This window comes from Gambusia affinis, linkage group LG14, assembly GCF_019740435.1.
Source record: "Gambusia affinis linkage group LG14, SWU_Gaff_1.0, whole genome shotgun sequence".
In the NCBI taxonomy this organism is placed as follows: domain Eukaryota; kingdom Metazoa; phylum Chordata; class Actinopteri; order Cyprinodontiformes; family Poeciliidae; genus Gambusia; species Gambusia affinis.
Genome location: NC_057881.1, coordinates 15,789,636 through 15,817,468, shown reverse-complemented (window position 1 = coordinate 15,817,468; position 27,833 = coordinate 15,789,636). Strand labels below are relative to the sequence as shown.

Below are 27,833 nucleotides of genomic sequence, written 5' to 3'. Positions count from 1 at the left end.
GCTTCAGGTTGCACACTACTGTTGACATTTCTGGTCCGGATGTGCACCTGTTTGTTTGTAATAACTAAAAGTATCTTGCACTTTTCAAAAAACAGACACAGGTGCTGTAAACAGTGAGATGGAAAAAGAGGGAAAATGAGCTCTCTTCCAGCTGTCCAGCACACCACAGAGAGTATTGTGGAAAGAAAAAGAGCGAATGTGTCCCAGTGTACCGCAACTCTGATGACTCTCATTAGAAGTCTTTTTTAATTTTTTAAATTAATTTTATTTATTTATTTGTTTATTTTTTTAGATGGCCATTTGGATTTTATTTTTATTAATTCCTGCTACACGGCCTTGTTGGATTTCTGCGTATTTTATGTAGTTTGCTTTCATAAGATTCTTCGCCATTTTCCCAGTTGCCCTTCAAAACTGTTTCATACATGCACTAAGTGCTCCTGTTCTCAGTCGTAAAACATAACTACCAGCATTCATATGTTTCTGTTTTCCGTCAAGCACTTACAGTAAATCTTCACATCTTTATTCAAATCCCAAGGATAGGAATGAAAGTTCCAGGTCTCTAGTCAAAGTCCAAAACATTCAATTTTTGACTCATATAAACATGAATAAGATGGATGGGTGGACATGTTATATTTCCTGATTTATCAATCACTTCATAAACTAAATACTATAATCCTTTTATTTCATTGTGTTCTTTATTGCTTGCAAGTTAAAGAACAGCTTTCATATTTTGTTCAGACAATTACAATTTAATTTCAGTAATTCTCTGCAAAATTGTACTCACGCATTGACTTGGACCCTTACAAAACATGCATTAAATATAAAAACATAATAAAAAATAACATTTCTATACAAACAGAAGCTATTTGCATTTAAATCAACTGCAAGAGTACAGCATAGACATGCTTTCACAATATTATACGAGTAACATCAGGACACTGCTGCTTGCCAATTTGGATGTGCTTGCTTTGTTTAGAAAGTAACCACGTGAGATTAGAAAATGTTACTTTCCAGGGTACATGATTAAAACCTAGTTGGTTAACATACATTATTTCTTTGATTCATCATTCATAGCGTAAGGTTAAAGGCCAAATGTAAGGATGTTTACTGGAACCTTTCCTCCTTTAGTTTTCAACTCGTTTCTATTCAGTTCCTGGTGTTAATTGTTCAACTTCCCTCCATCTGCCTTCTCTCCCAGCTTCACCGTGTTAGTAATCAATCACTTGCCTCTTGTCGACAATCCCACTCATCAGTACTTGACGCTTGGATTTTCAATGCTACTTGATTCTTCCGTTACCCTTTCTGCCCCTCCGCCCCTGTTAATGTCTGAGTCGGCCTGTGATTCTCTGCTGTAAGTTTCTCTTTTTTTCATAAAAGAACTCAAATCTTTCACAGTTGCTTTCTGCATTTGGGCCCTTTGCAAATCACAGCGTGTCAAAATTAACCCATAGTGGTCACTGCAGTGGACAGCTATCTAAAAGCCATTTTCTTGTGTTTTCTTGTCTCCAAATACAAAGTTGTTTGTATTTGGGGAAACAACTGGTCACAGAAAAAAAAAATCCTGGAATTTTTTTATTTTTTACAAATATTTTTCCCACTTTCCCCCCCCCCCCCCACCTCAAGAAAATCAAAATACACTTTGGAACAAAAATCCTCACATAAAGGATTGTAATTTTTGCATGAAAAGGTTAAATGGAGGGATAATAATTAACTAAAAGCTGTCTGAACATAAACACATTTAACACTTAGTATAACCCAATGGATTATTTCTCTAAAAATGTAATATACAATTTGGATATTATGAAGTTGCACATGAACAGACGGACATTTTCTAAATATTTGCAAACATTGCATTTGTGGTTTATTAATTTAGATATTAAACACAGAACATATTTTCTGTGGATAACCCACCAACTTGAAATGAAGAGTAGGATGGGAGCTACTACCAAAAAAAAAACAAAACATTTTTTTGCTTTATTTATTTCTGAGAAAACTTCTACAACAACCTTTTTGTTATGAGGAAGGCATCAAGGTTGTTCTCCGTCTTCAAGCATTTTTGTGCATCACCCATCTCAGTGGCCACACATTTCTGACAGCTCTGCCAACCCATACTTAATGTTCATCCAGCTGCTGGCAGAACTTGTATCAGTGTCTCCAGGCTTGAGACATGTTCTTTTGTCTGTATTTAAAATCTTACTGAAAGTGCGCTAATAATAATAATAATCTGCCTACAGGTCATCTGATTACCTTTCCTTATTGTTTCTATTCATTTGTTTTTGTTAATCCATGTTTTATCAAAAATAGTTTCTTCTCAAAAGCAGTTTTTTTCCCTATTTTCACACACGACAAAAGTGCTTCAGTCATGCGTTTTACTATACTCCACTTGTTTGTCTTGCTCTTTTGATTCCCAGACGGCTACAATTTGTCTTCTCTTTGCAAGTCCTAGTAAAAAGGCCATAATATGACTTTTGAGGGGATGGAGAAAAAAAAAAAAAGACTCCACACTGATGAATGCATAAATGGATTATTTGAATCCAGACGGGATAGCTGCATTCTATTAAAGTTAGATTCTGTAAAATGTCAGTAATCATTCATTTATCTGTAGTAAACAGACATGATTTTGCAGTGAGTTTCTGAAACAGTATATAAATCCTAAAAGCAGTTCGAAGCTAAGGAGTGGCTAGATGGACATCAATGTTTTAACTGATTTTTTTTTTTTCAATCCAAAAGAGCTCAAACCCAAATGTTTACCTATTTTACATTGATTGCTGTGTTAAGTGTTATTTTGAGCATTTGTAAGGATTTTAAATTCATCTCTATGTTTGCTCCAAACAGTTTAAACATAGATCCATCATAGTAGTATTCGGCCAAGCTATACATATTTACAAGTAAAATAATATGTGCGCAACTCATGTATAAATACACATTTTATTATAATCATCTCCATGCATTTGATCTCATGGTGCGTTCACACCAAAGGCGTTTTGAGCGTCAGGTTTACATTCAAAGCCTATGTGGAGGCTCTTTGAGGGCTATGGAGGTGCGTTTTGAGAGTCTAATGTAGCGTGATTTGAACAGTTTGGAGCATTTTGAGCGTTTGATGCGTAAAACGCGTCCGACCCCCCACATAGACTTTGAATGTAAACCAGATGTGCCCGACGCTCAAAACACATTTGGTGTGAACGCACCAAAAGTGCACACGCGTCAAACTTGAAGCGTCAGTCTCGTTTTTGACACGCATAACGCGTTAGGTGTGAACGCACCATAAGAATCGTGAATCCTCATCTAATTAGCCAGAGTCGCACAACCGACTTCAACTACAAAATGATTTTAACAGGCTTCTCTTAATTTATAATTTCAATAAAAACAATTATAACTAGGGCTGTATAAATATATCGATTCTACAATATTTATAGATTATTTTCACCCTCGGAAGGTATTGATTTTTCATCCACGAGTATCGATATGTTAAACCATAAGGGCCCATAGACTTATACCGTCTTTTTAAACTGTCTGGTTTGTGGCGGCGTAGCAGTAATACTCCGCCTCCCTCAGTCTCACTTTCAACTTGTGCTTAAAGTGCACATTATAAACTACACACCAGTTTTTGAATTGTGTTAATAGGCCAAGTAAGACCAGAGTTATGCTAAAATAAGTAAATCATATTTTTCCGAATGTCAGAGAAATGTCAAAAACCGACTTTTCCGGTTATGTGAAAGGCAATGAGCTTCCAAATGTAAAAAAACGAAACGCAACATTAGATTCCTTTGTTTCTGGAAATCTCAAGTCTTCAATAAATCACAATGGGCTGTATTTTGTTGCTAAGAAACGAAGTAAAGTTGCGCAAAAGAAAAGCATAAGTGCAATTATTTGCATATTGAGAGTCTAGAGGCTGATAATCTCCCCACTGAGCTCCTGGAGTTTTATGTCAAATCCACATGAATTAAATGACAGAAACTAATCTTCTCACTGCATCTTTGATTCATTTTGTCCAGCTGTAGACTGTTGGACTCTGTCCAATCAGAGTCAGGTATTGTGTAGTTGGTGCTTTTAATCAGGTTTCAGTTAATTAAATTCAAGTCTATGGGACACAAAATGTCACTAAAAATCACTCTTTCCTCCTAAAATCTTTCAGAAAATCTCAATCATAGCAAACTGTATCGTTTGCCAAATATCACGATACATATCGTATAGTGATCAGAATATTGCATTGTGAGATTATTGTATCGCTGCACCCCTAATTATAACCAAAAAGGAATTTTTTGGTACGTTTTAAAAAGTGCAAAAGAAAAGAAGGTATATTTTTAGGTTAATCCAGGCAAAACTATGACACTGTAATATAGAAGGAAGTGTTCGATTTGGTTTCAATTCTGGAATTGCTAAAAAGCACAAAATGTTCAGAATGTAACTTTGCAACTTGAGAGCTACTGGTTCCCGGCAGAGAGAAGAAGAGAAGCAGTCTGAATTTAAAGGCTATATATGTGGCCTGCTGTGAACCCCTGCAGGGTGGCCCTGTTTCCACATGCCATAGATGTGTCAGGAAAAAGGAAATTGCAAATAATTTTGCTTGACAAAAGCAAAAATGTTAATAATTTAGTTCAGAAAAAAAACAAAAAACCTTTAAAAATAGACTGGCATGTCCTGCCGGCCTGTGTCCAATGGCAACCGTATAGTTAATAGGATCATTCTCTGCTACGCAACATAAAACTGACAAACAGTAGATAGTCTTGCTCACATATTATATCTGTTACTGTGGTCTGCCTACTAATGCATTTTGTTATAGCTATGTCCTTTAGGAACAGCAATATCGATAATCATTTCATTATGGTTCATGCATGGCCATGTCCAACGTTGTTATGATTCTGTTGCAGCATCTTTAGATTATTTCAAGATGAAATACCAGAGAAATCAGACAGTATAAAATAATGCACACCGGTTTTGACCTTCTTTGTGCAACACACACATACACACAAAAATGTGTGCATAAAGGCCCCAAACTACATAGGTAGCAAAGTGAATCTAATAACACACCACTTTAACTTTTTATATCCTTCTTCCATAGTTAAAGAAAACCCTTGTGGTCACAAAAACATCTACTCTATAAGATGTTAGACTGCTTTGTTACATCAGAGTCCTAGATGAATAATACTCTCAAGGGGAAATAAAATAATAATGTGATTTACAATGCAATATAAATAGTGTTTGAAAAGTGTACAAATAATTTCAAGTAGTAGAAATTCAAAATACATTCATGGACAAGGTTGAAATTGTTTTGTGAAAGAATTGCTTCGAACTCTAGACTCATGTGAAACTCAGCACCATGCCATCTTTACAAATATCTGATGAAAACACCTTTTCAGCAAGACACAGGAGCTTGTTTATATTTGTTTTGAGTAATTCATTCCTTAATTTTGATGAGAGAGTACTTGTCCTATTGTCAGATTATTTCACTTTTAACATGGGAAAATGTCTTGCTGTAAGAGAAATAATCTGCTAATGGAACTGGTACTTTTTCATCAGTCTTAAGAATTAATTGACTCAAAACAAGCTCCTGTATCTTGCTGTAGTTACTTGTAAGTTAGTTTTGTCTTATTTCAAGCATGCCAAGACATTTTCACTATAAACCAGATAAGAAATACTTGAAAATATTTTATGTTTTTGCAGTGTGAAGTTGAAAAAAGTGTTTGCACACATCTGATCCATCCCTCCCCTTTTGTTAACTAAGTTTCATGATGTTTATTCGAACTGTGTTTTCAATATGGTCTCATTAAAAATGCGTATAAGGTTCTGACTGTCGCTAATCAGCCACATTGCCAAATATCTTGGGCCAGAAGCATAGAGTCCGCTGCATATTCACAACTACAAGTGTATGAGAAAATTTAAAAGGATGATTGGGCATGAATATGCATTAGTGCCAAACTTAACATAAACTTATCTACTTATGCTGCTGTCACTGTTGGTATGCATAGGCATGTGCCGAGAGATTAAGACTTGCCCTCAAAGAAGTAGCTCCACCATTTTAGAATGCACAAATCTGTCCCTTTCTTCTGTGAAATAAACCAAGTTTACTTTAATATTATTTGATACTTCCTTTGTATGCATCAAGCTAAACTAAAAACATTCACTGCGTGTATGTTTCGTTGCACCAGGTTAGTTTAAACACAAAGATATCTGGATAAATGAAGATCAGCTCTACCGAAAGTTTGTCCACACAGAAATAGGACACAAAAAGGACCCAGTTTCTGTACTGTATAAAACATATGAACATTTTTTTCTCACTGGACACAGTGAGAGAAAAAAAATAACTGAGCACATCTACTAAAAGACCTTTTGCAGGCCATTGCATCATATTTGTAATGTAGAGGGAGGAAGATTTTTGCTCAATGGGATTTTTTTTTTTAATAAGGAAAATCTTTCTGGATAAGAACCTAAACAGGATGAGAAAACAGAAAAAGAAAAACCAAGAAATCATTTAATAAGTACAGATTAAAAGGAACACAAACTTCAGTTAATACAAGTGAACAAGAGAAAAACAGACTTTTAGCTGAGTCTGGCTTTGACTTCACAGTCTCAAAATTAATCTCAGAGATAAAAGAAGCCCCATTTTGCTTGCAGTTCACTTTAACAGGATCTCGCAGTGTAAAGCATTCCCGTTGCAAATCTCATATGACATGAAATGATTCTCTCTAAAGTGAAACTTGGGTAAGAAGTAAAAATCTTTTGCTTCTGTTCTTTTCACAAAAATTCCAACATTGGCACATTTAACTTTGAGATTTAATGTGAAATGCAAAACCTTGACGTGGTTATATAAAATGACCTCTTCAGCCAGAGGGCCCTTTTTCATGTTGTGTTTATGTCTAATTCAGAATAATACATAATAAACCTTTTGACTAACCAAGCCAATGACTGATACACCAGTGCACACAGACAACCTTAATTTTATTGACTGTATACAAGGACACTTAGTCAGCAGCACCTACAGCTGATGGCCTGTTAACTACAGAACAAAATTGCTGTCACATAAAGGTGATCAAAGTTTGTTCTAGACACCCAATAGATTACATCTGGTCAATGCTGAAGTAAACATTTAAATTATGGTGTTTGTCAATCAAACCTTGTTAGGATTTATTTGCAAATAGCTCTGTTTTAGGGCGAATTCTTTACTGATTTAATATGTCTATTTCTCTATCTTTTCCTTTGACTGTTCACAAGTTCTAACTTTCTTTTGTTGGTTGTTGTTTTGACTTATCACAAAGCAAATCTTTGTTTACATTGTATGGTCATTCTAACAGTTTATTGCAAAGAATATTGCTTTGCAAAAGGATACATACACTTTAAAGTTTTCACTTTTTTATGACACTACCATAAACATCAGTGTTTTTTATGAGGAATTTGTGACAGACCAACACAAACCAATGCATAGCTGTGAGGGGAGAGGAAAAGGACGCATCCTTAAATTTGCTAAATAAAAACTGAAAAGAACAGGAATTTGTATTTAGCGTCTTTTTTGATACCCTTTAAATAAAACAGGCGGCTTTAGAAATAAATACATTTGCATCTCTGCCAATCATGCTAATGATTCAACACCAAATGTTTGGCTAAAGAATTAAACCTTTAAAATTGTCATAATTCGATGTATGTTCTTGTAATTCTATATAGTAGAGGAAAAAAAGTTGCACATTTAAAAAGGCAAAGGAAAATTATAGACAGTTTTAAGTTTATGTTTATAAGGAAGTCTAAATTGTGCGTGGTGAATTTGTATTCAGCTTCGATACACTAAAGTAAAATCTACTGCGACCAGTATCCTTTGAAAGCTCCTTAAATAATAGAGTCAAACTGTGTGTGGTGTATTCTCAGTACAAATACAGCTGTTCTTTGAAGACCTCAGAGGTCAGCATCATAAAGACCAAGGAGTACAAACACACACACACACACACACACAAGGAAAAAAGAAAATGGTGGGAAAGCTTAAAGCAGGGTTAGATTATCAAAAGAAATCCCAAGCTTTGAACACCTCACTGAGCATTTTATGACCCACCATCTGAAAATAAATTACGGGACACCTGCAAACCTACCAAGACATGGCCGCCCGCCTGAACTGACAAAAAACCTAATGAGAGCAAAACATGCATTTTCCTTCCACTTTGCAATCTATATTTCTTTGGTTGAAATGATGCTAAATGTGAAAATGTTCAAGGGATGTAAATATGACATACTAATCTTTTGACCATTTTAATATGGATTACAAAAAATAAACACTCATCTTATGCTGGAAAATCTTATATTTTTCTTGCTTGTAATGAACTGTAATTGCCTCTTCTATGCCTGCTCTAAAAACTAAGCTCAATTCTAATAGCAGGAAGAAAGTGTGGATATAAACAAACTATTATATTAACCAAACGAGGTTATAGCTACAAACTTTAAAGCTTACTGGAACTTCGCAACAAGAGCAGGTCACCCTGCTTACCACTTACAGACAACCTCACATGCCATCCTCCCCACTCCATGAGACCCCTGCACTAGTTCTAGTTTCAGCATTCATTCATTGCTTGTCCTGTTGTTTTTTTGTCCATCACTCTTCATTGTTAACATGTGGAGGGAAGGTCAATTGATCTGTTCTGGGACTTTGGGAAATGCTTGAACTGATTGCTCATGACACACACGCACAGAATGCTTGCTTGCACTCAAACAATGGGCCCTTCACTTTATCAAGGGAGGGAGATAAACAACTCTGGATAGGGCGAGAGACAAGGTGGGGATGTTAAATGTGCTGCTCTAAATGTCTTCACACATCGCCTGTTAACTGATGCTGAATAAGGGCATCTGTCCTTCTCTGGAAGATCCTAGAGGGCGGTGTTTTGTGTGCAGGCTGCTGTGTGTCTGTGTGGCTGCGCGGGTGCAGGTATGACCTTTGAAGACTTGCTGCGTTGGCAGGTCTTTTCTTTGCAAACAAAACGGGCCGATTAATCAACAGGCCAATTATGGAATTTATTACAGTAACAGAGTATGAAAAACAACTACCATTAAAAGTAAAATAAAGTGATGCATAAAGCGTATAACTTATGATTTTAAAACTGCTAATATGCAACGCAGAAGCTGTCATTCACCTATAATCATTACAGTAATTCGTAAAATCTGATTTACACTATTTGCTATCTGACAGGGAAGGCAGGCATTTTGAAAAAAAAAACAACATGTTAAAAGTAGAGAAATCAAAGTGATATCGTGGGAACACGTTTGGTTGTCCGTGTGTCTCTTTTGATAGGTTCCTGTTCCAAATAGCATGTGTATGCTGAGATTTATGTGATGGAATTCAGTGTTCTGCTTTGTCATGACCAGGTACATCACTTTTGTTTTTTTCAATTGAAGAATCTGAAAAACGTCTGGAGATGAGATTTCAATATCATATAAGCGCCCCCCAGTGGTCAGATAATTAGTAGCTGTATTTCTCAAGAGTAAATGATGGCACATGATTCAAGCATTGTGCATCCTGGGGAGAGTAAAACATTATTTTCCGGTGGCATCATCTCAAACACCGAGAATTAAAAAAGGAGGAAAAAACCAAACATTGGTGACAAACATTGCAACAGGATGAAGAGAAGAATCTGCTGGTGAGCAACAAAACCTGTACTGCTCATTTTTGAGTAATAAATGAATCACACCTTTCTGGTTAAGGAGCTAAAACTACATTTTAAAGACAACTCAGCAGCAATGACAAAAAGCAAAATTGTTTGACTTTCTGTTTCCGTCCGTCTCTGTAGTAGAAAGTAGAAGTGGAGTTCATGAATGACTGTTTTTATTGATGTTGAGATTCCTGGACATTTACTCAAGAATTAGGCACTGGCATTCGCACAACTGCACAGAAAGTAGTTTACTAGGACTTTGTGAGCATAATGTAACTTTGTTTGTGTTCATCAATGTTGCCGTCATGAATTAGTTTGTGACCAATAGTTTTGAAGAAGTCTGACTTAGAAGAATCTAAGCATAAGATGTAGATATAATAATATAACACATTCCCACATAGCTTCTATAAATACAAAAGATACAGAAACCAAAAGCTTTTCTGGAGCCGGTGTGTTCATTTTCCCATACCAAACCGAACAAACAAAGTTAACAAAGACAACCTCAGTCAATACAGAAAGTCAAATATCACGGAAAAATGCAAAATAATAAAAAAAAGCATGTGAAAAAGGCCCTACAACTTATTGCTGTCCTGCAATGTGCATGGAAACCATTGTAATCATTTCTGTTTCTAAATAGATCGGTAATTATCAGAACATATGCACCAGCCGAAGTCCTTTTGTGGCAAAAGGTAGAAGCCGTTCTACTGTTGTTGCAAAATTAAGTTCAAAACTTACAGGCTTGACTTTAAAAGGCCCACAGAAGGAGAGACGTGTAAGGAAGTTAAGGTGAAGACAAATTACCGGAGAGGGTCAGTGACAGGAAATGAGGGAAGGATATCTGTGGATACAGAGTGGAGAAGGTCTGAGACTGGACAAGGACAAACTAAGAGCCAAGAGCTTGCGAGTGTGTGCACCTACCTGTTCTACAGCACAAGGTGACCTCTGCCACACATTCAGCGAGAGACAGAAAAAGAGAGAATGGAGATGGATGGTTTTGTGGCTTTCACTGTACGTCTGCCCTCAGGTCAAATGAGAATGATGAGGGGGAGAACAGAAACTGTGGGCTTCATGGGCCAGAAATATCCCCTAAAAAAACCCTGATAATTTCCATAACCATACAAAAATAAATATGTCATACATAAATATACACATATATACACATACATAAAAACATACATAAGGGGACTGTTTAGTCGTTTGACACAATTGGCATTTGACGTCTTTCAGTCTGGTTTCTGTGCTCACCACAGTACTGAAACCGCCCTCGTCAAAGTGTTCAATGACATCCACATAAATACAGACTGAATGACATTTCCATCGGACAAATGTCTAAGCCAGATTTATGTTTTCTTTTTAAGGTGAAAAGCCGTTTGAACTTGTTGCTGAAATGTGCTAAGCAAATAAACGACTTGAATCTGCAGACATATATCAACACAAACTCCATATTCCATTTTATTCATTTGCTGCAACAATATCACCGCATGAGTGCACAACCTTTCTCTGACACCCCGAGCTACTTGATCAATAGCTTAACATGAATGTTTAGCACAAGTAATGACTAGAGACGAATATATTTCTTAGGTGGCAAACTCTTTTATTACAATTGTACCAAGACAGAATTTTTGACAAATTTACAACCATAAATATGAGACATAAATGTAGACTTCATAACATTCTGGTCTTAAGATATCCTGATTATTCCCTTTTGGTTGTGGTAAAATACGACGCTTTAGCCATCTCTTTGTTAATGTTTCTTTTTTGTTTATGATTTAACATTTAGAACCTAGCAAGAAAGGGTGATGCCTTTCTTTAGGTATTGTTTAGACCTTCATTCATACTAATTAGAAATAACTGCAATGTACTATTCAGTTTTAAAAGGCAGGCATTTTGTTGCCCTGATATTAACTAAACTGGTACATTCTGTGTCACTGTATCCACTAAATTGGAGCACTTTCTCAACAGTTTGTGTTTTCAAGGCAAGAGGAGGTGGTTTTCTTTCATAAGGCCATTTTTACCATCAAATTAATATTTTTCAGTTAGATGCTTGAAACAAAGCAGTAGGATTGAACTAGTGAGAAAGCACAAAAGCAAAGTTGCATGTTTTCTTTCCTATCGTATCTACAGACGCATCTAAAAAGGCTTTTTTTTGTGTTAATTTTGAAGATATCATGCTGAATTTGTGCAGTAGAGGGCTACTGGGTCCCATAATTAGCCAAGATAACCTTAAAGCCACCTGCTGGAGCCACTCCAAGCATTCAGCATGCTGAGGTGATCCAATCTGCATTGATGCAGGCAGCGCATCTTCCTACTATAGTAAATACATGAAGCCACTATTGCTTGATTGCTGTAAAATTAGAGAGGCACTTGCAAAAAATGTCATCGCAATTTCGCTGATGTGTTTCCGAGTTGCACTTATGCAATCAAATATTCAAAGGTGTCCAAATAATTTTGTTGGCCTGCGTTGGGTTGAGATCCTGGATTCACAACAGAAAGGCATCCCACAGAAACCAGAGGTAGATACGTGAAAGTGTGGTGGAGATATAAATATTCTTCCTATTTTTTTTATATATATATATATATATATATATATATATATATATATATATATATATATATATATATATATATATATATATATATATATATATATATATATATATATATATATATAGGTACAAGGCCTCTGTAATATTTGCCCAGTGTTATTTCTCAACAGGGGTAGAAAATCTATAGGGGTTTTTCTCTTTTGCAGCTTGCGTCTTCACGCAACTTTTATTTTACAGAAAACGAGGGGGGGGGAAAAGCCATCAGGAATCAGCTATCTTTTCTCTTGAGGGTTGACATTTGATATTTTGAACTGATGCATGCAACTGGTTTTACTAGACAGTAAAAATATCCAGATGTATTTAAATAATCTTAATAGAAAAGAAAAGAGGCAAAACGGGACTCTGGAGACGAGTTAAACATTAGCTGCATCTGTGTGTTATGTGTGTCAGCTTATGGTTTACACTAGCTTCTCTACTGCATCAGTGCCCTCAGCCTGTTATAGCTCAGAAGCGGGCCTGCCCTTAAATATATGAAAATCTGCTCCTTTCCAACCTGCAGATCAGCATTTGTTGGAAACACACACTGGCAGAGGCAGAATCATAAATACATAAAAACACACTCCGTTGGTTCAGTGTATTCACATGCTCACCAGCACACACAAATACACAGTCTGAAAGTCACATTGTGATGGCTTGAAATGCCTATTATGGAAATTGAGTAGAAGCCCTCAGCTGATCAGAATCTAGCCTAGAATATGATACATGACTGAAAAAAGCAGGCCAGCTAAACGCGAGTGGTTGGCAGCTCCAAAAGCTTCCTTTTGCAGTCAATGACATGCAAAGTAATAAAGTTTCACATTTGTTATTTAGTAAGCTTATATATCAATCACAGTTTTTGTGCATAGGTAATTCTTTTGACTTCATAAAATATTATGTAACTGTTTATGATGAAGACTTTTTTAGTGTAGTTTACTATCCAAGATTTGACCTTTTTTGTAATAAATTTTGGAATGTTGTGTTTTGATTTTCACTGGTGAAAAGTATGAATTCATTGTGTGAATTTTCTGTGCACAAATTCTGTGAGTGTAGGGATATTTGCCAATTTTTCTTAGTCTGGTCTTTGCCTTTCAATGCAATTTCCCTTGATTTTCATCTCCCTTCTGTACTTCTGTCTTCGATTTCTCCCATCTAGTTCAATTCATCTATTAGAATTTCAACGGGCCAATCAGCAAACAGAAAAAGTTGTGAAAAAGAATATTAATTTTTCTGAGCCGTTTTATAATTGTGAAGTAGTTGTAGTTTTTTTACGAGGCTAATACATATGTATATTATATACATAATACGTCTATTACGACATATTAGATTTTTATTCTGTCAGGCATTTAAATCATACAAACTTTTATTGTTTACTGTGTTAGGATTATAAAATCCTAAAAACAGTTAAGTGGCCGAACAATGAGTTTTTTAAATAATTTGTTTTCCATTTTTGAACTTTTCAATTTTAGACACACTCGTTTTTTGTTGGTTTTTTTTTGTTTTTTTTGGGTTGTTTTTTTTTTTAGGAAAGTTTAAACCTTGGCATTCTGATTAAGAAATGGTTCCTACAGTCAGGTAAACAAATGGCCCGGAAAGCTACCTGAGTTTGTGGAACAGGTGCCTGCAGTGGAAACACAAGTATGGTGTGTACAACTAATTGTGTCATAGGAGTTGACATTTTCCCCACAGCTGACTTAGTAAATCCTACCACATGGCAACAGTGTTGGACGCATATGTGACAAATCCCAACACACTCGCACATACGTGTTCCCTGCAGAATGATGACAAGGCCTTATGCTCCAGAAAGCGACTGATGTGTGTAGACAACCCTCTTTGAAATTCTGAGCATGGATGCTGGCTGAGGTTAGCAAGCGGATCACATCTATTACTTTGCTAATTCTACAGCTTGGCCTTTGCATAATAAGATGTTTTCTTTGAAAGGTTGGAAGGGGAGAAGAAAGGGAGGTAAGGGGAAACAAGACAAGGTAAGCAATGAAAACATGTTGGCACTGACTTAATGAGTGAACTTTGTCATTGTAATATTGGCCTCTGATAATTTGGTGAAGAACAGTAATTTTTCCCCAACTAATTTGACTCCTTACTGATAACTAACAGTAAATCTCTACGTATTTTCTCCATAGTATTTCGCTATTAAGTGACAAATATGACTATGTACTCTAAATATGTATCTTTCTTGATATATCAATTTAGGTGGTTTGGGGATTCTATCCTGTTGAAAAGAATATTTTATCAACTACATTAGCTGGAAAAAAAAAAAAAAAAAAGTCATTTTGATACATTGTCCTTTCGCCTTTAAAGGTTTAAAATGGCAAATCTTGTGACCGTATCAAAAATTGCTTTTGCCTTAAGTAGAGTACTTAGTCAATTGACCCAAGTAACTCTGGAGGCGCCTTACATCCAGAGATAGATTTGTTGGCAGATTGGTCATGCGATTATGGTTCTACAGAGTATATATTTTGAAGGGCATTTCACAAAAATCCAACCCATGCATCATTTTTTCATCCACTTCTCATTTGCACGCTACTTTTGTCAGTTTATTGAATAAAATCACAATAAAATAGATTAAGGTTTGTGATAATAAAAGTGCTAAATTGTTTGAGAGCTGACAACATATGGATACTTTTTGAAAGTGCTGTATGCTTTACAGCTATTAACTTTTAGAATAATGAAAATGTGCAATATTTCGTTAGAATTTGTGAACTGTAAAGAATGGTACATTACACATTCAGAGGCTTTTGCAGTAATTCCTCACACCTGCAGCTAGGCACTGAGCTTCAAAGTCTCTCAAATGAATTTACAAAATTTGATGACTGATATTATAGTTCCCATTCAATATCACAGCCCGGTTGTGTACCATCATACTTTCCTCATTCATTTGAATAAGTGTGCTGTTCACACAACACCAATGCAGAAGGCGCCAATGACAACATGTGTTGTTGTGAAAAGATGTACCAGGGAAACTGGTAGCTGTAAACACAGACTTGGTCATTTATTTGAATTCCATCTTGTACTTAAACCCTCACTTTAACATTCTGACCAATCACAAAATTGGCAGACGCCACACAAGAAAAAAAAAAAAAAAAAAGTTAAGTTCTGGCTTGAGAATAAGTTGTGAGAGCTCATATCCATGGTTGTAGGAAAACAAAATGATGTTGTCCTTTTCTCTCGGCTCTAAACACGGAAATTTATTTATTTATTTATTCTTACTAAATATGTTAAATCTCTCAAATTCCTTAGCAATGTTCCTATATTGGAATTTTACCTGTCATTTAGTGCTGGCAGGAAGCATAAAACCAGATGCAAACTTTGAAGTCATTAATGGTTATTGGAACTCTGACAATGGTTGTATTTATTTCATATATTCTTTATAGAAAGGTGAACAAAGTGACAGAATGACAGAGTACCCCCACATGGTGGCACTCAGGTAATCTAAGTCATAGGGACTTATTTACCGTTTTTCTTAATGGAGCATTGTTAGCCAGCTCAACAAAAAAAATCTGCAGTAAAATATTTCAACACTATTGACCTTCTATTTCCTTTCTTATTTCAAAATAAGAGTCACCAGAATTCATATTGATATATTGTTGAGCAGAACAGTGTGATGTGAAACCCGTTTGTTTCAAACAATATTCAGGCTACTCATTTTCAGTCTTCAGATGTGAAAGAATAGCTTTGTAATTTCAGCTGAGCTAACACGATGTGTATTTATGGTTTAAATTTCCTTGAACAATAGTCAAAATATGACTTAAAGTTTAAATATATTTGCTTTTCTGTGCCAAGTCGTCTAAGAGGAAACATGCTGCAGCTTTTCATAGCCAGTTCTCAAGTCTACAAGGGGTGAGATTTAATATTCTTAAAATAATTGCCTCAAGATTTTAGGCACCATGAAGCTGTAAATTTAGCATATCTTGATTAGATGTTTTGGTCGTAAATAATTAGAGATGCAGGGACCTGTGCACTCTGGTGAATTAAGCTTTGTGATACCCCTCTGTGATACGGTTTCACAGCTAGATAAAAAAAAAAAAAAAAAAAAAAAAACCACAAGAACAACGGCGACGCTTGGGAAATTTGAAGTGCATAGGGAACCATGCCATTTCTGCAAAACCAACCAAGTACTGTAACACCACAACATGAATGCTAAAGCCTTGTTAAAGGTTGCCATCTGTCACAAGCCCCAATAGTCCATGTGTTCTGTAATCCCTCCTGCCGGGCTTGTAAATTCCTCTTTAATTAGAACGTAAATACCACTAATAAGGTTAATATACCAAGGCTTGTTTTCTCAAGACTCGGCACAAAATGGTAAGAAAATGAGATGATCACAAGAAAATAGGGGGAATGTCTGAAATGTCGTGTACAAGATATGAATGGGACATTTGGGTATTTGCACACTCTATTAAAGCCAGTGCAAACAACCTTGTGTTGTCATTGTAGATTAAAGTAAGATTAAGAAACAGAGGAAATAAGGTTTTAATCTGGTCTATAAAGAGAAGAAGGGGAAGGAAAAAAACATGACTCATGTTTAAAAGCATATTAGGAAGTTTCACAAACCAGTATGTCTGTGTGACATTTTTATCAACATCTCCATTCACACATAACATTTTTGTGCAAAATGAGAAAGAAAAAAAAAGAGTATCATTAGGTACCTAAGTTAACAACATCCAGAAACTCTCTTTTAAAGTGATAAATACATTTATACTATGAATTTAAACAGCTGGTAAAAAGAAAAGAGCTTGTATTAGAATTACAAGGTTGATTAAAATGGGGAAACTCCAGGACATGGTAACTTTACAAAATCAATTGAATGATTTACTATTTTAATTGCAAAAATGCTTGACAAAATCAGCTATGACATCGTCGTAGAGAGAAACACTGAACTTTGAAAACATATTGAAAATATATTTTCCATTTGTTCCTGTTTACAACATACAGGAAGTATGCCTGCAGGTCAGCTAGCTTCTGCTGGAAGTGAGAGGAGTGGCTGTTTGAAATGTTCACAATTTTATTACACAAATAGACAGATAGATGAATTAGAAATTGTTTTTGTGAACCCTGGATTTGAAGTTGTGCGTTAAGGTTGAAAGCCTGTGTCTGTTCAAGTGTCTTAGTTCAAAATAAGTGGTTGTCAAGTTGCACTGCTGTGGGGACAGAATTAACTCTCTGATCTCAACTAAGTGTCAAACACACCAGATATGCCTTTACTCTACTTGGGAAAGTGGACAATATTGTGTTTGCCTCGGTTTCGTAAACCCAAATTGTGTATTTTTTTTAACTGTCAGAACAAGTCTTGAATTTGTTCTGCATCACAGCACTATTTCATACAGATATTTATGATAGCACTACACTCTGGATGTTGATAACTTTCAATTGAAACGTACACACTTAACTTTTGTTCTTTTTGTATTATTGGACTGCATTGACTTTTTCTGTGAAGTGCTTTAACAAGGCGAGCTGGAAATTGGTACTATATAATTAAACTGAATTGATAACCCAGGTAACTACTATACTGAGTTGGTTTTATAACTGATGCTAACTTGGGATTGCTGTGACAATAATGGTCAGGAGCTATCATTTCTAAGTTCCAACATCAAGAACTGTTTTAATTTGTTAAATTAAAACAGTTGTGTTCAGTTTGGATGTTGCTGAGGAGATTGCTTCCATTGGCAGTTAGTAAAATGTGTTGATTGTTCAAAGAATGTGCAGTTCTTTAAAAAGCTAATGTAACTCTACCTGTGGCATGTGACGAACGACATGACCACTGAGGGAAAAGGCGGCCAAATTTACAGCTACGGTTACAGTCGTCTCCCCACACACATGGCAATGCTTGAAGACGTACACGTGATGTTCTGATCAGGGAGATATGAGAAGCAGGCGTATCAACACAATGACACCTGTGAAATAGAGTGTTGACATGGCAAACACAGCCACATGGCTCATGTACAGGCTCAGAGCGTAAGCACTGCAAACAAATCGCGGGAGCAAACTGCAGTGCCACAAGGTTAGTCTCACCTTCATGAAACTTTAAGGAGGAATCAATGTATAAAATATGAGATTTAGCACAACCAATTGCTCCTAAATAAATGCAACGCTTTGTCAGCTAAAAGTTGCACCAAATCAAAACTAATGTCGTCAAGTTGCCAGATTATTTCCCCTTCCTAACCCTCTTGTCTGCTTGACACCTCTGACAGATTGATGTGTGTTGCATGGTAATATTTTTTAATCGTGGGTACAATATATAACCCAGTCAATCCCTTTTTTTTTTTTTATTTGATATCCTTGTCATGATTGATAGATATCATCAAAATTAAAGGCTGAACTTTGAGGTCAGGAAGAATGATTTGCTGTCAGTACTTCTTTAATGCTGAAGAGGAGAAACGGCAAGTTGTTTCACTTCGGGGACAGTGAGAGAAAGAAGAAACGGATGAGTGAGGGAGAGGGGTGTGGGCTAGCAGCGGATGTGTAAGCTTCAGGAAAGCGTCTTATGAGGTTATTAGGTTTTAATCAATATGGTATATGGCCAGAAGATGATTGGAAAACAAACCTAATCTGGGAAGCAATCCGTCTCTCATTCATCTCCTTGGCCTGTCTCTCTGGTGGATCTGCTTGGCTCCTACCGTCACCTTACAAAACAAATAAAGGTCCACTGATGACATATAAAAACCAGGTATTATCTGAATTTATGGCCATTCGAGGTCTGCTCAAATCTCCACATAATACTGAACCTACAATCATGGATTTTGAGTAATCGCTTGTGTCTCAGAGAGAAGAATGTCTAATTTTACCATCAGCGATTTGGATCCCCAAATTCCTGTGTTGCACTTTCTTCTTCATGCATGAACCAAAGCCTCTTTTACATCCGATTCTTTTGTGTTAAGATTAGAGGAAAAGCCAAGCGTAGCCTGTAAAAGGTTTCACTACTTTGAAGCAAAAATATGAATGTGCGTCTGTGTGAATGGCTGATTGAGGCATACAGAGAAAAAAGCTCTTGTAGCGGTCAACTAGACCACAAAAGTGCAGTATAAGTGAAGTCCTTTTACCATTTAACCTACAGTCTCAACAGTTTTTAAAACCATTACAAAACATTTTCCACTGACTTGTCCACAACGAGGCAATTTTCTCCTCTTTTCATGATATACATGGATGTTGAAATAAATGCTTATGTGACTAGTGACTCACTGCTGAAACCCTTGTGAGGGGAATAATTTCCTGTTATAAATGATGGGACTATAAATCAGAGTTGGGCTGTAAAACATTTTACCGTATGCCAGGAGACCTGAGCTAGATTTTGGCGTAACCCTTACTTCAACAGGTTATTTTGTAATTCTTGAATGCAGGTCATTATCCACAGATAAGTAAATTTTATCTCAAATTAAAGTTAATGACCATCACATAAGCTCCTTCAAAAATCAACACCATTTGGAGAAAATGCCCTCAAGTGAAAAGTTTTTTGGCAGATAAGACTGAAAGTTTCAAACAACACCTGACTCTGTATACTTGCAGGACAATAATCCAATGACAGAAAATGTTAATTCAGTTCAAAAATACTGTACTAACCCCAAAGGGAAAATTAGATGTTGTTGTAACTCATATTATCTAAGGCTCTTCAGAGTTGTTGTAGAAGCTGTAAAGACAAAGGAATAAAGCATGATAACATTAAAGGTCTTCTTCAAGATTTTATTTTTAAACACAAAATTAGTATAAATAAACAGGAACAAATTAAACATGATGGTTTATGTGATTATCAGATACTTTTATCCAATGTGATTTACAAATTAGGCTGTGACAATCCAATTACTGTCAAAGCTAACAATGGGCTCCTTAGAAAGAAAACCACTAGTCAGGGTCTGTCAGAGGCGGCAAGGCGTGACAGTGTAGGAGCAGAGTGCAGAAACGGAGGGGTGTTCACAAAAAGTAGAATGAATGTAGAAGTATGGTTATGGACAGGGAAATATAGTAGGTGCTCTGGCAGGTCATGCTCTCTGAAAACGTATCTAAAACTTCATTGAGTTTGGACAAACATCTTTCCATCAATTGTCTATACTTGCTCATCCTTGCACGTTGGCAAAAGGATTGGATTCTATCGCAAGCAGTTATTGCGGAAGAGGTGGAAGTCCACCATCAACAGGTCATTGCATTCAGACAAGATTATGATCAAACTTACATGGCTAGCTCGTTGGGCTCTATTAAGCGTTTTAAAATGTTGACTTTGATGATTACAGATTTTAAGGGAAACAAGTTTAGGTCAAACACTATTTCCATCATGGGAGAAGAAGTGGAGGGCAATAAATACCTCTGTGTTTATCACCTGGACAACAAACTGGACTGGAACTTCAACAATAAACGGGTCTACCAAAAAGGAAAGAGCAGACTACTTCTTGAGAATGTTTCGATCTTTCGAAATTTACAGCAAGATGATGAATCTATACTTGTGGAGAGCACATGACCCTCTGTAATCATCTGTTGTTGTTAGAGGCATCAGATATGGACTTAAAAAGGTCAAGCAACCTGATAAAGAAGATTAGTTCTGTTCTGGGGACTACTGTGGAACATTTGGAGATTGTTGTGCAAAGAACTCTTCATAAAAAAAAAAAAAAATCAAGAAAATTACAAACAAGCCGGAGTATCCTCTTCGTGAGACTGTTATACATCTTCAGACTCATTGTAACACTGATTGTAATGGGAGATCCTTCCTGCCCCATAGCCATCAGCATCCACAGCAACCTCTTCGAAGAAAATTGTAATACGAGTGACAACATTTAATTCTCCTCTGGGATTAGTAAAGTATTTTTTAATTGATTTGAATATTTGTTCCTCAGTCACACAAACACAGTATGTATTTCTATGTGCACAACTTGTCTTCCGTTCATTTTTCATTTTGATATAATCTAATGACTCAATATATCTAACTGACTACTACTGTAAAGATAACACAAACTCAATTCATACCTGGTCTTAGATCTAACCTCTAACCCCTAAAAAACAGTTCTTATGGGGTCCAGGCATTTGTCCCCAGTATGGGCAGTGAGTTCTCACAAGGCGTCTATTTGCCGTTACAATGGGCAAATATGGGCGTTACAATCCACACACACGGAGAGACATATTAGTGATCAAGCGCCAAAGTAAGCACACACAATCTGTCTGACCAGACGTAACTTCTGTAATCTTTCTACATGATTGTCGAGTTCTACTACAGCAATAATTAGGATATCAAGAAAGCACCCTAATTTAGTTTACATTTCTCTTTTTTTTTCTTTCTTCTTTTTTTTTATTTTTATTCAGGATCATCTTGCTCTTCTCACACAAAGAGACATACACACACCTGAGCGGACCAAGCTACTCATGCATAAACACAGCAGGCACCGCGGCATGTACATTCAATCAGTTTTGCTCCTGCCATTTTTTCATCAACAGGCCTGTAGATCACACAAGATGTAATTTTACACAGCATGAAATGCTATAACATTGTACATGACTCTGGAGAGATTGGTTGAATGCATAATACATAACCCACTGCTGCCAGAATCTCTGTATAGGTATGTGTTTTACTCTTTTTCTTTTCACATTTATTAAGTCAAATTGGCTGAACACAAGGTCTTCACCATGAAGGCCGTTGCCTGCAGCTGTAAATGTGTGCAGTATAGAATTCACACCTGACTGGTGCAAAGCTAATGCTTTACAGCGAAGCATGGAACAGGGCTGGTGAAGCACCTTGCCAAAAGGAGATCTTAATGCTGGCTTTTCAGAGTACCTGGAGCATTCAGTAAGCCCAACCCTGCTGTTTTCCCCGTGTTTCATCCATGTGTTATATCAGCATGCTGTTCTGCACAGATGCAGATGTGACACTGGCCTTTCCGCTCTCAGACTGCCACCACATCACCCCGTGGTCGTTCCACATGGTAACAGAACCCAAGAGAGCATCGCCGCAACAGAGCATGACTAACTGTTTTGAGCTGAGCAGATGGCTGGGACCTTGTCAGTATTTACAAAAAAGAATACGGAAAACGCTAACAACTAAATCTCACTGTTTCTGCCAAGGGAATTTTGCCAAATAGCCTTGGGAAGTTTGCAGGGGAAATATCGCAAATGTATTCGGTGACTTAGCGGGAAGAGTCGTTGCCTACCAACTCGTTTCTGCATCGGTGTATAACTGCGAATGAGTGAATGAGGCTCTAGTGTAAAGTGCTTTGAGTGGTCAGAATGACTGGAAAAGTCGTATAACTATACAAGTTCAGTTCATTCACTATTGATTTTTGGCACGATAAAAGTCATATTAGTTAATATTAATGCAACTCTCTTAGTTTATGCTGTCTGCAAAGCTATTGTTTTTATACCACACATAGTATGCACTTACACTGCCGTGACAAATAATTCATACGCCTGCAAGCATTCCCCCCAAAGAACGGCAGCTGAAATGGCTACAAAAAGTGGTTCTATAAAGTACTAATGTCAAACATTTCAGATTTTCATTCATAAATCATTTTGTTAATCATGTATCTTTTGTTTACCCAAATATGCACTAGTCATTCAGGTTCCTGGTTGTAATGCGACAGAATATGAAATAGATTCAAGGGGCATGACTACTTTTACTAGGCACCATAAAACCAGGTTTCTCTGAGTACCAAAATGTACACAATGCACACCTGATTGTAAAAGTAAGCCAGCATTTTCAAAGCAGAAGTAGGTTGGACACAGTGAATAAAATAATCCAAATAATGAAATCAACTTAACCAGATGGGAAAAATTATTTCATAAAAATTTTGTTTAAAATAAGAGGGAGCATTTGCTACAGTAACAAAACTAAACAATAGGAGCACAAGAGTGGAAAGATGCAGTCTAAATTTACACAGATGAGCGGAACAATTGACTGTCAAATTGAATTGAAAGTTTATAATTTGATTTAGCTGATTTAGTCCCTGCTTACTTTTTCTTTTTAGTGCCTTGAAATGACTTTTGTAGTGTACTTATCAAAGCTGAATTTGACACAGCCAGGAATATGCAGTAGGCTATGATTGGGATGCACACAAGGAAGAAAGAAAAGATTCCTTTTACACAAAGTAATTGCAAAATTTAAAAGCCATCTCCACCATGATAATCAATAATAATGGATAAAATAAGGGATTTCTTTCAGTGTGAAATTAAATAGACAATTAGAGTATGAACAAACTGGGAATACTCATAAATGTAGTGGCACAACAGTCCTTGTCAAATGTGTTAAGTTGTTTTTGAAAGTGTAGCTTACATGTTGAAATGTTTGATGTGATACCAACTACTGTGTAATTCACAGTAATATTTTTAACAATAAAATGCTGAGTAGACAGCCATATCCAGTCAATCAAGTTAATGAAATGAAACTCACTGGTAGATTTTAATGAAAGCATTTCATTTAATACACGACAGACATCATGAAAACTATGTGAAAATGAAAGCTGTTGTTGCCAATATCCGTGTACTCTCGGGATTTTGTTACAGTAAAAAATTCCTCTTTTTCCCTCAATCACGTTTGATGACCACATAACTGAACCTTGTAGATATTACCTACACACGAAAGGAACTGCTTCCTCTACACTGCTTATGTTTGCTTGCTCACAAGGATTCTTCCTTCAATAGCTTGTTTTTAACCAGTTGGCATTAAATGATCAACTAAATGTACCTGCAGAGTATTTATTTTTTTGCCTTCACCTGCACTTTATGCAACTGTATTTGAATCTCACTGTATCAAAGTGGATTCTACATAACGTTATGTACTATATGAAACTATATTAGGATGCTAAATTGAACTGAATGGTGGGTCTATGAATATGTTCTAAATCATAACTTGATTTTAACAATATTCCTGCAAACTGTTGTGTAATCTTTTCATTAACTTCCTGCACCTGTTGTCTAATATTTTCTATTAGTCTGCATTGCAGCCTCTTTGTGTTTTCTCTCTCGCCTGTTGATTTTGTTTTGTTTTGCTTTTTTTTTTTTATCCAAAATGTTCTTCAAAATGAGACTTGTGGTGGAAAAAATACTATTTCCAAAGCACTGATCAGGTAAAATCACTCAATCAGGTTTATTCATATATTGTGCACAATACAGAGAGCTCATAGGCAATCAGTAATGAAGCAGGTCTGGATTAAAACCTCGCCAAACTCTGTCAGGCAGTGACAACACATGAGTTTTATACCAAAGACAAAGAATTAACAACAAGGGGAGATAGTCTGGTTCTGACGCAGCTGTAGAAAACAACTTCCAACCTTCTACATGTAACCCAAATAGTTCTTTTGTGTTGCGTGTTGATTAATATAAATTGTATCATATTTATTTATAATCAAAAGGGGGGAAATGTCATGGAAAGATTACAATAAGGTCACATCTAATAGTCATGTCTTATGAAATGCTTATGAACTCTCACCAAAAGAACTATTTGAACTTATTTATAGCATAAATGTAGGCAGACAATTTTGATTTGTACATCTGGAATTTTGCTCTTAAGACAACAGGAATAAAAGGTACTGGGGAGGAAAAAAAGAGGACAAATGGTGCAGCCAATGCTGGCTGTGACCCATCAGATCATGGCGGTGTAAACGGTTTAGATTTATTTGGTCGGACAGATTAAAGCTCGACAAAAAGCATGAGGGAACGAGACGGCACTGAATGTAAACTTATAAACACAGTAGATGATGAGACACAGCTGGCAACAATTAGCAGTCAGCAGACGAGAGGCAAGCAGGGAAAGTCAAAGCAGATATAGGATAAATACACTTTTACATTGTAACTGTAAACAAGAAAATTACAAATGCAAACGAAACACAGCAGGAGTTTTACAAAAAGGACATAATTCAACTAAAACAAGATAAACATATCTGCAGAATCAAAGGTAAAACCTCTGAAGAGCTCAACAATTTCATTGGAGCAAAAACAAAAATCTGGCAATATGGCAAAACAGAATTTGTGAAAGGGTCTGATGGAAAAGTAAAGCTATCCAGACAAAAATTAAATTGCTGAATATCGTTTATGGCACAACATGCATACAAGTTTTACATTTTAAGTTTCAGATCGTCTGCTTTGACAATCTGAGGTGCACAATATGCTAGAAAATCATTAAAGGTTAGGAGTTGTGCTGTCAAAAGATATTATGTGCTATCTTGTTGCAAGCAGTTTATTGTAAACAATAATGTTTTTCTTGCATTTACAGTTTCGCAAAAATCAAACTAAAAGTGCAGGTTAACCTCAGCACTGCAGTCTTCTGTTCACTGTCAAGCAATGCGTTGTTCGCTCTTAAAGACAAGAATGAAGACTGCATGAAAATGCTGAATAATTGGCACTAGAGTACCTCTCACCGACTCTGGAGTGAAAAATAGTTTATTACCAAGACAGGCTTTATGCAATGGTTCATCATTGTCACTCACTTCTGTAAGTAATAACTCAAAAGTGACCCAAAGGTTCCTGAAGGATAGGAGTTGTTTTGCAGAAGATGAGGAAAGCATAATACTGTAGTTTTCATTTGAAGAATTTAAAACCAGAATATTTTGAGCCGAAACAACTGAGTGCAAAAAGTAAGACATTGGGGATGAGCCAATTACCCTGAAATTTTGAGAAGTGAAGTATTTACAGTATTAATGTCAAAATGCAGCTAAATATTATCAGCTTGAGTCATTTTAAACTGAACCTGTTTTCAAAAATTATGCTCTTTTTTGGAGGTTTTTCTTTGGAAAATTGTGCACTTCAGTTACATTTGTGATTCTGCTGCATGAACTTAGGTTAAATGCAGGGACATTACATTTTCCTGCAGGTAGTGGTATTGGGAGTAAAACACCATGTCAAGGCTTCTAGTAACTAGCTCTCTGATAAACTGTCTGAAACCTGTTATGAAGGCTGCACGCGTGTCCCCGTGTTGCTTCTTATGGGTTTCTTTACTGAAAGAAGGAAAGCTGATAACGACCGAGCATCAGTCAGCATCAGACTTCTCTCAATGCTCTGTTTTGATCCCCTGGCAAAGGCACATAATAAATTCAATTTACAGATTCCGCTTACTCGCCTCCACAGAATGTCAATGTAATTCAAGTCTCCAGTAAACTGTCACAGTTACTGCCACAGAAAGGGTTTATTTTTCAGATGTATATATTTTTATAATTGAGAAAATGCTATCAAAGTTAGTTTCCTTTTCACTGATGGTAGATGTACTGTTTGACATCTTGGTTATAATAGTACATATACACCAAGAAAGGTCACAATGTACCCAGTTCCGAAAAAAACTACTTGGTCAGGGCTAAAATTCGAAACATTATGTTAATACTAAAAAAAATAAATAAAATAAAATAAAAAAGAAAGATAATCATTACCTCTAAAATGAATTATTTTGACCAGTATCATTTTTGACAATTTCTTATTTTTGTGTAAAAACAGGTAGCAATTAGATAGATCACTTTAAATCAAAATGAGATTTTGTAATATTAACCCAAATTGTATTTAAAGTAATATCTACCCGTCTCATTTTCAGGGATAGAAAAAAAAAGCTCCCTTTTCCTAGTACGTCTGTGTAGCCCTGCAGCGACACCCTTTTGTTCTCTGACACACATACATTCGCAAATGAACACACTAAGTGATGGAGCTTTCTACTTTTGGATGAGGCCCAACTCATTAGGGTGATTGTCTGAGAGGCGCCTTTGACCACAGATCATGAAGTGCATAATTGGCCCTGAATTTGCAGCGAAGAAGGAGACTATACTTTAGGGCCGCATGCCAGCCTGTTTGTTCGGCTGCCTTCCAGGTCTCGACTGCATGTCAGTGTGAAGCAAGATCTAAAAACATACAATCACAAATGAGATTATGTTAAAGGTGGATTGAAAACCAACTGTGCAAAGCACGTTTATGGCTACAGTATGAAAAGATCCAACTTTTTTTTTCTTAATCTCTTTTTGATATTTAATCAAAACTTTCATGACTTAAGCTATAAAAAAACTATTTTATACATCTTCAATGTCAGAATGAGATAACCTCTAGAAGCATATTCTTTATTGTTTTTATTTAAATTTGGAAATGTCCAAACACTGAAATCACAATGCATTTCAATAAGGAGAGTTAGCTATATATTTGCAATTTTATGCCACAGAAACTGTTACCTTTAGTAGTTATGAAAAGAATGTAACAGGGATGCTGCGATCAGGTTTTTTGCTGCCCATTCCAATCACCCATGAGACTGATCTTTGCCGATCACCGACCTTTGCCTATTGCCTGGATTGACTGTAATGTCAAGTAATAAGAGAGACATTCATTCAAAGTCAAATGCGGGTTGCATTTGACTTTGAATGAATGTCAAATGCAACCTGATATTCATTGCATGTCAGGTTGCATGCAATGTACCTGACATGCAGGTTCAAGTCAGGTTCATAAAAACAACAAACATGTCTTTTGTTCAAAAAGTGACTCAGGACTTAGTAATCCTGAGTAACTATATCATAACTTCCTGACAGCATGGCTAGCTGATTAATGCTGGTTCTGATTGGCTGTTTCTGACTGAGCTGAGTAATTATGAAGAACACAGGGAGGAGGCAGATTATTTTTCAGAGTATCTGTTTTATGTTAAGACGGCGAAGGTTTTGATGCACATCTAAAAATTTTTTTTATT

At 36.2% G+C, this 27,833-nt stretch overlaps 1 long non-coding RNA gene across 3 annotated transcripts in view; it reads right to left on the bottom strand.

Annotated features, from left to right (window-relative positions):
- LOC122843721 overlaps positions 1–27,833 on the bottom strand; it is a 122,009-nt gene that overhangs the window by 70,234 nt on the left and 23,942 nt on the right. For 2 of the 3 annotated variants that reach the window (XR_006372758.1, XR_006372760.1), the window contains exon 4: positions 18,765–18,843. This is a non-coding gene — a long non-coding RNA (uncharacterized LOC122843721). Of the gene's footprint in view, positions 1–18,764; positions 18,844–19,777; positions 19,845–27,833 lie in introns of all 3 variants that reach the window. The other variant, XR_006372759.1, reaches the window with a different exon arrangement.